Below are 11788 nucleotides of genomic sequence, written 5' to 3'. Positions count from 1 at the left end.
TTATTTTTATATATATATATATATATATATATATATATATATATATATAAATATTAACCTTGTTGAACTATTTCATATGTATATAACATTCATTTTTATACAGAAATTATAAATTTTCAATTTCAGTTATTTTTTTACAGAGACTATACACCTGATACATCCTTAACGCGGTATAGTTGTAACAAGCACTTTTTCTCCAAAAGGGAATAAAACGCACGAATATAATTTCAATTCGACCTCAGTTACCACGGCGAACGAATCGCTCCAGCTATGCGTGCCCGATATAACCCTCCCTATCTTTATCCCAATGGTTTGCACGCGAGATAAGCACGTAGCAGAAAAAAACCTACGCAACTGTGTAATTGCCCTGCGTAATTCTGGAGCCGGACCGACGCGAAATTCGGTAGTCCGCGGTGGTTGTGTGCGGCGATCGCCGAAAAGGAAAGAGACCGGCCATTCATGCGCGTACGCGATAAAATCTGAGAGCTGCGCTGAAAGCGCGCCAGATCGTATCGGCCAGTAATGCGATCCCCCAGCAACATAATGGTGCAAAACCCGGCCCATTGTTGTCGACCGGGGTGCATTTGGTGCACAGGATGTGCTCCCGATTTTCTCGGGTGTCGTATAATGTGGCTTACGCCTAGCGGGGGGATGATAGGAAGGGAAATAATGCAGCGAGATCCAGCGATTTAGGATACCAAGAGAGAGAAAGAGCAAGAGAGAAGAGAGAAGGTGATCGTAACGACCAGGCGGATAAATATTTTATATAGATTTTTTTATCAGGTGTAACATTGTATATCCGCGTAAACGTATCTTTGTATAGAATTATAAAGGAACTTATTTTGTACGAATAATTTAATTCAAACAACACGATTTTTTATAAAGGCGTAATTCTGATGAAACTTGATATAAAGTAATTTTTAAGAATAAAAATAAAAATGAATTTCAGAAGATACAAGTTCTTATTTTTCATCTTTTAATATCAATTACACCTATTTAAACATTATAATTCATAGTAATTTAAAATGTAATAACCAAGAGAAGTAGAATATTCCAGCATTATTGCAGCAACGTTGGAATCGTGCAGAAACGTTCCATGCTGTCTGGAAATTAAAAGTACGTAATCCATATAGCAATTGTGTTCAATACTTTTGTTTTGTCCGATATATATATTATTTAGAACGTAATTTAAAATTTAATATTTATTTAATATTTCGAAAAAAAAATTAAAATGTCAAAATAAAGTTTGTTTTCCAAAATTCGCCGTCAGTACCGAAAATGTATAGTGCATGTAATGTAAACTGTAGATTTCAGCGCTGATAATGAATTTTAGAATACACGCCTAAGAGATGATAAAAGTCATGTCACATAAAAATTATACGATTTTATGTCGCAATATATTATCGATCGCTCATCAAACTTTTTTATTAAGAAATATAAATAAAAATTAGGCTTTTTAATTTCCTAATCATGCTCTATCCATGTCAAATATCTCTATATCAAATCAAGTATATATCTTAATTATTATTCCTATTCTTTTTATTTCTTTTTTAACTCAGCTTCTTCCACTTTTTCTTAAATTTATTGCACCATTTGCTCGCAAAAACATCTATAAGAGTAAATGATGTTTAAATACAGGGTTGGGAAATGCTTTTACCGTTTTCGTTACTTTTTTTCATTACATTTTTTGATTGTAATAGTTTTTTGATTGTAAATGTCGTTATTACATTTTTACAATAACGGATCAACCGTTACATTCGTTACGGGTTACTTTTACCGTTACTTTCAATTCCTTATTATCTTTATAACTATTCAGTAAATCGTATTATGTGTACTTGACTCGAAATATTTTATAACAGAAATTTGAATATCAAGAAATGTTTTGTACTTAATTTCTTAGGCTGCATTCCGATAGTCACTGCAGCCAATACTGAAAATCCGTACTATATACGTAATGTGAATTATAAATTCTCAGTAAAATGGAATGCATCAATATTTTGAAAACAATGTTTAATAAAAATTTGTAATAAAATCTGCGTTTATAAATCACAATTTAATTTCTCAAAGATAAGGATACATTAAAAAAATATTAATGTAAAGAATTATCGAAAATTTATATTAAATTTAAATTTAATATAAAGAAAAGTTTAGAATATATAGGACGCTAGCTTAAAATTTTAAGTTTTAACATTTAATTTCCTAATTAATATTGATTATTACATAATATAATTTTTTATATAATATATATATTTTACTTTAATAAAAAAGTAACAAGTAACGAATCGTTTCTAAGACAATGATAATTCATTACCTTTATTAAACTGATGTTACCAACTCTGTGTTTAAATGTGTGTCCAACAGTTTGAATCCATGGATTCGCTAATTATAAGTTCAAGTGAGCCTAAAGGTTAAAACAGCCTAAATGAGGATTACGGAGCAATCATTCCTGTCGAATCGCCCAAGACGACGAAAACGCACGTAGCACAGCGAAGTGGCGCCATCGGCAATGAAACATGAAAATACAAACATCTCGCCATAGGTAACGAAACCGCCCAGCTATGTCATGTGCGACTCCAGAGATCTATTTTACCGACCACTTTCTATCTACGACAGTTAAGGAAATTTCCAAAGTCCTCGCGTGCGCAACAATCATTTTTTAGTAAATAAACGATCGCGACGAATTATATTTTCCACTTATCTATTATCGGTCACGCAGCGAGGCTTAAATTACGATTCGTAAAGAAGAACGAATTGTCAAAATACGACAACAGGTATTACGTGATATCAGTTTACTTTGAAAAAAATACAGATGCTTAACTCTTTACCTGTGCATCATAGATTTTTTAAGAAGCAGTCAAAATTTCAACATTCAAAGTTTCCGTCTATATTTTGCTATACATATAAAAAATGATCTGTATAATAATCAATATGATATCTAAGTTCAAAAATGTTTAGAATACAAAGTGGTAATGTAAAACAATAAAGATTGTTTACCCGATTTTTCGCAATAACTGATTTAACAAATATATATAATGAGGAAAGAATCTAATAGTGAAAAATGTAAAAAAGGGTTATCTTTATCAATATAAATCGAAATTACATGAATAACGCAAATTCCAAAGTTGATTTCCGACAAATTAGTTCGTTCTTCTTTATACAATTGCCAAATTAGCGAATAGCCCAATGATTATCAAAAATATTATATTATACAATAATAATATAAAACTTACATAAAGTAAAACCGAAGTCATATGCATTGCGTCACTACGTAGAATCACATCGCTCATCAGATTGTCAGATTTGCTGATTTATAATTAGTGGGTGAACCTTGACGCAGATGACGCAACGTTATGATAGTGAAAAACAGCGATGCAAACGGAGAGTGAAAGATACGGGTACGTAACAAATAAGATTACTCACCGATCGTTGTCCGAAATCGCAGCTTCCAAGAATTTCTCCATTTTCTCCGATCTCGTTCAAAAATTCCCATCCGCTCGCGCGATCTGTCCGAGAAGGAAACAAAGCACACGCCAGAGAATCCTGACATCTTTATTCACTTCCGAAGTCCTCACCGTAGAAGTCACTTCCGAAATCCGCTCCGATTTCGAATGACGCGACGCGGCACAAATGCGATGTAAATGCGCAATTAACGCAATTCGGGAAATACGTTTAGGCAAGCATACATTGATTTGTTGACAAATGCAAGCGTATTAATTGGACAAACCGATTCTCGGATCTCTCTATCCTATAATCAATTATTCAACGGGCTTGAAAAATTTGTCGTAATTATTATCGAATTTTCTTGAATTTGTTCTAGAAGTAAAGCGAACAATTCGTAATTAGCATTGCATTTAGAGTAGACGAAGAGCACACCCGAAAAACACGACGCGAAAGCAAATCATGTAGCACGTAATACTGCGACGATTGCTCCGATAGTTACCGATTCGAAGCGGAGCGCGAGGAATTTGAACGTACTTTCGGCACGTAAGTATGGCACGTACGCGATGTAACCTTTCGTCACGGAAGCGCGTTTGCTCGCGCTGCGAAGTAAACAACAGGTCACGAGAATCGCCCGTTTTTGTTCGACACTCGCAGTGATCCCCGAACGCCTTCGACACTTATTCGCATACGAAATTCGATCTCGGCGAGAAAACGGCCGAAAACACTGACGGGCGCGACGACGAACGATGTCACTTACGCACGAAAAAAAGACGCGAGCTGATGCGCGCATGCTCGGCGCGCAGTTCAGACCGTTAACGTTAGCAGTCGATTTTTGAAATTTAATGCTTATTACGACTTTGAATTCGACTTGGGAAACATCGCACGATCATCGCCCTTTCACATATAACGCTGTTTCATGTGGTAAGTAATGTGTAATTACGAATTACTGAGCGATACTATCGGTAAAAAGAACGAAAATCCAGAATTATATCATTATATTATATCATAATATAGCGAACACCAAGTTATATGTAACGTAGCATTCAATTATAATATCCCACTCAACAATTAACTGTAATATAATGGGTGTTGTATTAATTATATTGTTGAGTAAAAAATTAGTTGAATGAATCATCATGTTGGCATTAATATTTGATTTTTTTTTAAATCTAATGCTTATTAATTTAAATTTGACTAAAAGAAGTCGTTTTGTGTGTGTGGAATGTAATGATAAAAAAAAAATATATATATATATATTATCTACTAATTATTCAGCGATGCTATGGTAAAGAAAAAAAATCAAGAATTATATTTTTATTTTATATTATATCAAGCAAATAGCAAATACTACGTTGTAACATGTTAGTTGTAATTCCCACAATTGTAATTTGTGTGTTATAATACGGTTAATATTATTGAATGGGAAATTGTTTCAATTAACAAGTACGTTGCATGTAACTTGGTGTTTTACTGGGATATAATTTCTGGACCTCATAAATATTATATAAACTATTTTAAAAAGTTGATCAACGTTGATAAAAACTACCTTAACATGTGTTTTTTTGTCTGTTCGATAAAATGAAGGAATTTAAAGTTAAATTATAATTATTTCTAAATTATAATTGTTTTTTAACGTTTACAAAAATGTGTAATACAACAGATATTGGATCTTTTATACGTACTTAAAAAAATTGTTGATCAACGTACTATAAAACGAATAAAGCTAATTACAAATAAAAATTATAATTACGAGCAATGCTATATACCGTGAAATATAATGAATATAAAATTTATAACAATGTAATTTATTTCAATGTATTTTAAACGGACGAATAAAATGCATTGTTTTGCTTTACTTTTTGTGTAAGATAATGAGAAAGTTTTGAAAAATTAGAACAGTTTATATTGTATACAGATAAATAATTTTGGTGACAATATTATTGTAAAATTTAAAATTTATAGCGTTGAAAAAAGTTTTTGTCAATAATAATCAAATTATGAGAAGAGCTATTTAATAAAAGAGATTTTGTCGTTTTTAATCTCGATTTACAAGTTACAGCACCTTTATGGGATAGTTTTTACTTGAATGCTTCCATTTAATACTTCAGTCAATTTACGCTTTGCAACGCAAACCAAACGAACGAGAGACCAAGCTCGTACTTTAAAGCTCGCGCAACCAAATAGGATCCGAACGCAAGAGAGAGGTGGAGCAAATCTCACGTCTGTGTATTATCATCCTTTTGATGTCCTTCTCAAAGCTGGACCTTGTCGAGCTTACATTCCCGTTGTTGTAAGTACAGGGAGGTAGAAGCTATAAATTTTGATAACCGAGTAGACCCGTCGCTTGTTAATTGTTATCATTCTGATTCACTTAAATACATTATTATATCTACTCGTAACATCTATATCACAAAAATAACGAAATTCTATTTACACATGCAAAAAATTGTGCAAGAAACTTTTAAAAAAATAACGACCAAAATAATTTAAAAAATAAATACAAATTTATTATAGATGCAAGCATACATACCATCTTCTCCGATAATGACTTAAAAATCATGTTTAAAAATGTCCCAAATTAATAACAAATTAAAACATTAAATATATATATATATATATATTTTAATATTTATATCTGTGCATTAATCTCATGTAATTAACAAGTCACATTTCTTGATAAACTTACTAAAGAATATAATTTTTAAAACAGTGATCAAAGTAAACGAACGACATGGCAGATAGCATTGCCAGGTGCCGCTTTTCAAAGTTATATGAAACTAGAGTGCCATTCGTCCCTGTATCGTTGGAATCTGGAGCGTACTGGACAATACAGGGAGACAGTCGCAGCGGAGCTTTATTAAGCTTATTAACGGAACATACAAGGGTGGACGTATCTACGTCGCAGTGGTTGGGGAAAATATAACCGCCGAGAGGGACGTGAGGATGGAAGGTAACGGTGGCGGGAAAGCTGTATTTCAACTCGTTAAATCGTGGCGCATTCGAGACCTCTATTTGTCGTATCTAATATCATAATGTCTCTCTTTCTCTTTTACTTTTTCCAGTTTTGCTGTCTCTGCCAGTTATCTTTCAAACGACATGGAGAAATAAAGTAAAAGAGAAGCGTTCTCGAGAACAGCCTTAATTAAGCAATGATATTTCACGGTAAGATAATGTTATTTTGAACAATTAATATATTTCGCGATTGTTTTTCTATATATATATATATAAAATCGAATTGCATCAATAATTGATACACGTGATTGACAAAATAAACTTTATTCTATAAGTTTTGTGTAAGTACCTTCTCTTATACATAATCAATCAACGAATAATTTCATATTTAGAATTATAAATATTGATTTTAATACAGTATATTTATTTATTTTAAAGCAATCTGTTTAAGGAATTTAAGTTGTTCCTCCTTGTAGCTACATTCATTGAGGCGGAACGATTTTGCTGAAATATTCAAATAGATCTGAAAATAATTTTATTGGCTGGACTAATAAAATTATTATGTAGGACGGTCAAACAATGTTGCAAAAAATTTTTACATTCTTAGCAATCAACTTAAGCGTTGTACATAATTATTTTTACCGTGAACTATAACTCTAACGCGTGAAATTATTTTAAAATCTGATTTAGCTAAATTTTTAGATTTTGTTTCGCAACCGTTTATTCCGTGAACACGTTTGTTTCGTATTAAAAAAAATGTATGTATAATATAGTATATATTTTTATACACAGCAACCCTCGTCTTTCCGACATATTTTCTTCTCAACTCTCCCGCCCTCGTTTTATCGCGTGTTCTGCGCAAAAGGATTATTAACTGCACGCTTCGTAGCTGAATTAACGAAAGACGAATTGTATCGGAAATGGGAAAGAACGAAAAGAGTCATTCCGTATGGTCACGAACAGACCACATATTTTTTTGTTTCTAATAATAATGCTTTCTGAAAACGATATATTTGTCATTAGGCCATTATAACTCCAAGTTGTCTAGCTACAAAATGGTTTCAATGCATTTTATTATATGCATTGAAACTTGTATTAAATTGCAACTTCTTTCTCGTGTTTTCTTTTAAGCTGATCTACGCGGAAACTTTGCATTTGTAATAAAGTTAGCTGCTTCAAAAATACGAGTATACGTACGCGTGTAAGAACCAAGGGAGATGAAGGTTCAAATATGTAAGGGTCGCGGCGGATTTAGTGGTAAGCTGACGGAGCAGGAACGATCCTCGTCTAATCGTATCCCTAGTCCTGATTTAGGACGGGATTTTAATTACGAAGGGTCAGTAAGTGCGGCTGTCCACTTGGCACAAGTATTCCTCCCTTATTTATAGTTCATTAGCTCGGCTTTCGCGTAGAAGGCAAATTAACTTATGCCTAACGATACGCCGTCTTTATCTACCGAAAGGATGAGAATTTCTCTTTCACCGTTAAATCTTGCAATGTAAAAGAAGCAAACACACTTTCTAAAACATATATTTTTTGAGATTTTATAATATCTTTAATTTTTACTATAATTAAACTATAATATTATTGTATATAAAACGTTTTTTTTATAAAAGCATAAAATTTAAAAAAAATTAAATTATAATGAAACAAATTTATTTATCGGTAAAATAAATAGGAAGTGAAATAAATTATATAAAAGACGACTTCAGAAATTGTCAAAGTAAATTTTTGAACAAGAAGAAATTTAATTTTATTAATATAATTATTATTAAAAGAGTAGTAGAGCATATATCGCAGAGAATAATACTTTATGTAAGCCGACACTTTTCTCAGAGAGCAGTCAACGATAAGATGGTCTTGTGAGCTTTTCCGGTGGCGCTGGAAGTGGCTCAGAGCGATACCGTTGCACTGATAAAAATGCGTCAAAAGATTCAATTTATTTTGGCCGCTGTTAATCTGTTATCTCGTACTGCCTAATGCAGCCGTCGGACATAATCTTTTGTCGCAGTTGAATAATGTTTTACTGAACCTCCTGTCGGTCGGATGTTGGTGGATCGTAAATCAAACTGACTGAATTTATACTCAATAATTAATTATTTATTCTCTAAAATATTCTTAGTGCGCAATATATTCGCAAAACGTCTTTAGTTTAAAATAATCAGAATTATTATTTGATGTGTCAAACAATATTCTGGTATAATGTAACATATGTTGAACATGCTACTTCTATGTATGCACAGAATGGTTTTAACGAAGTAAAAATTTAGCTACATATATATTGCTAATTTATTTATGCTACAATTAATTACAACATAACTCAAAAAATAAAGTTTTCCACAGAATAAGTTTCAATGCTTTGAATCATTAAGGCTAGATTGTTCCACCTTTCGGTAAACTTCAGCACTGTCTTATTCTCACTGTCTTATTCTCTTACTCTCTTATGTTCTTACTCTTTTATCTTCTTATTTATTCAATAACTAAATCTAAAAATTTAATTAGATACTACAGAAAATATCAGATCTACAGAAAATAAATTTTATTGAATCAAAATAATTGCTCAGAAACTGAAGCAAGTTAGAACAACGCTGCGAAAAATTTTGACATTAGGCCTGTTTCTCTTAGCTAAACTTTTGCACCAGTTCATCTTTCTTCCTTTTCTCTTCAAAAGTTAAGAAGAAGAAGAAAGATGAACTGGTGCAAAAGCTCAGTCAAAAAGAACAGACCTATTCTAGCAACAAACTTAAACATCTTACATAATTATTTATATATAGGTCAGTAACATGTTGTTTCCTGCAGATCTATATCTAGCTAAATTTTTAGATATTTCAGCAAAACCGTTTTCACGTATGCTTCATATAGCATATAAATTATCAGAATCGGCACTTATCAACTATCTGAATCGCGATCAATGAGAAAAGATCCGAAAGACTTAATGTCTTAATTCGTGCTTGTACGTTGTTACTTGTGTAACATACAAATAATGCGGTCGCGGCGGTTGCGGTTTCGCGATTGATCGTAGTGCCGATTTTTGCGGCGATTCCGAACATTTCACGACGCGGATAGGCGAGCGATTGATAAATTTATCCATACACAAGGAGCACATCCAAGAGGTTAATCACCTATATTCTTGCGAACCACGGCAAACCGCATCTACCTTCTCGATTACGCGTCAGCAGAGACCACAGTACAATAAACAGTAGCATCTTGTGACCGCGATTCCGAATTTTTGGCGAGTCTGAAATATATATACGATGGTCCAAGGAACTTTCTGACAAACCACGTAAAGATCTGATAAAATGACAGCGTCTTTGTAAATTTAATAATTAATTGTAGCTAATAAGTAAATTTATTAACAATTTCTTTGAGAAATGTGTATATAAAATTATATTTTATAAAATTATTAGAGATCATCATTTGAGATTACGTAATGTAAGATATATATATATGCGTTGTTATTTAAACAACAAATAATAAAACTATATAATCGTTGAAATCGAATCGAGCGATTCTCGAAAGAATCAAGCCAGGAGATTTTTGAAACATAATCGAGAATCCTTTAATAAACGGTCAATTGCTTAAAGAATATCGTTTAAAGCATTTTTTCGATGTTCCAACAAGAAGCATTGAGATCCAAGCTTCCTCGAGAAAGGAAAAGGGGTCAAGAGAGGCAGGAGGTGGAAAACGGTGGAGGCGCAAAGGAACAAAATCGCGGGGGTGGGGCAAGCGATGCATGATATGGGAGAGTTCGACCCCTCTACCTGCTTCCCCAACGAGAGGCTCCGCCTCCAGAAAGCCGAATGACGTCACACAGACACTTGTTACGCCTTGCCGTTGCTTGATGGGATGCTGTATCGCTGAGATTTCGCATAAGCTAGAAAGAAACTTAATCAATACACCGACATATCTGTGTACCCGAGAAATATTTCTTCCCTAAAATATTTGTTCACTCTTCAATCGTAATCAGATCTTTCTTAGAAGATTCCTCTAATCTAAAAAATAAAAATATCAAGGACTAAAATAAAAAATAAAAAATATAAAGAACCAATATATATACTTTTATGAAGTATGGGATAAAATCTCAATCCTCCGTTCGGTTAGAAAGTTAACGGTGGACCCACTCAATTATAAATCTTTGTCAAAAAATGTCAAACGATTCAAATTTCTTTATGTTATTTTTTAATACATTTACATTTGCAAATTTTGATTGTTTTTATTAAAATATTAACAATAATTTAGTATTGATTTTTATTTAATACGAGTTATGTCACTTCTCCTTGAAATTAATTAGTGTCTTTTAATTAATTGGACTGGATTAAATTAAATGGACCTTACGGACCTATCACCCGTGTTGTAAATTTTTCCCCGGAGGGTTAATACTACACTTAATATTATACTAAATATAAATGAGCTATTTGTAAATGTTCTTAATACAAGTGACATTATGGTGAACGTTTAATGGGAGATTCGTCGCCAGCTTTACCGTGGCAAAACGCGTTCTATCCCCCACATCACGCGTTTCTACTTTGCAAAGAAAGTGGGGAAATGACTCGAAGGCTGGACTCATCATATCGCGGTTACTAGGAGGCTGGACAGTCCTGAGAAATTATACGATAACATCGAAACTTTTTATCGCACTTCCCCCTTATCATTAGGAGAGGTGGCCCGAACGGGAACTGATCGTCGTTGACCGAGCTACGCTCTACGATCGATGGACTTTGGACCATCTGAAACTCAATGTACCTATAAAAATCTATACTTTAATAATTAAACTTCTCTGATCTTTAATCTCAAGACTAATCGCTTGAATATATAAACACGTAGCGTGAAATCGCTAATCGATATATAGGAAAATTCTAAATGTTCATGCTTGAATAAATACGATTGCGTGAAATCGCTAATCAGTGTTTAGGAAAATTATAAACGTTTGCGCTGATTCACGGGGAATCCCACGAATTTATCCCGACGTACATCCCGATCACCTGTGTCAGCTGGTAATCTGGGAAATTTGCAAACGTCAATGCGACATCTCTCTCTCTCTCTCTCTCTCTCTGTACGCGCGCGCACGTAAAGTAACGGTGACCGTTTCGTCGGCGGAAACGGTGAAGGAGGAACGTCGTCGACGGAGGAGTATTCCACTACGTCGGAGATTCCGCCGCGGAGATCACGGCGCGAAAAGTGGCGCGACGTGGGGCGGGCGGTATGCGTGGTGGGAGCGCTGGAGCGTAGCTTGTTCCTGCCACCGAGGGGCGTCAGTCCGGGGGCAGAAGTGGAGGCGGGGGTCCAGAGTCGCGGGGCTTAGGCCGTCCCGGGCCGCTTACGCGTGGAACACGCGGTCCACCGAGCCGCTCCGCGCGGCATTACGTCGCGCACCGTCGACCGCGACTGACGTTCA

The sequence above is a fragment of the Trachymyrmex septentrionalis genome, unplaced genomic scaffold (assembly GCF_001594115.1).
Source record: "Trachymyrmex septentrionalis isolate Tsep2-gDNA-1 unplaced genomic scaffold, Tsep1.0 scaffold74, whole genome shotgun sequence".
Taxonomy (NCBI): domain Eukaryota; kingdom Metazoa; phylum Arthropoda; class Insecta; order Hymenoptera; family Formicidae; genus Trachymyrmex; species Trachymyrmex septentrionalis.
Note: the sequence above shows the minus strand (reverse complement) of the source record.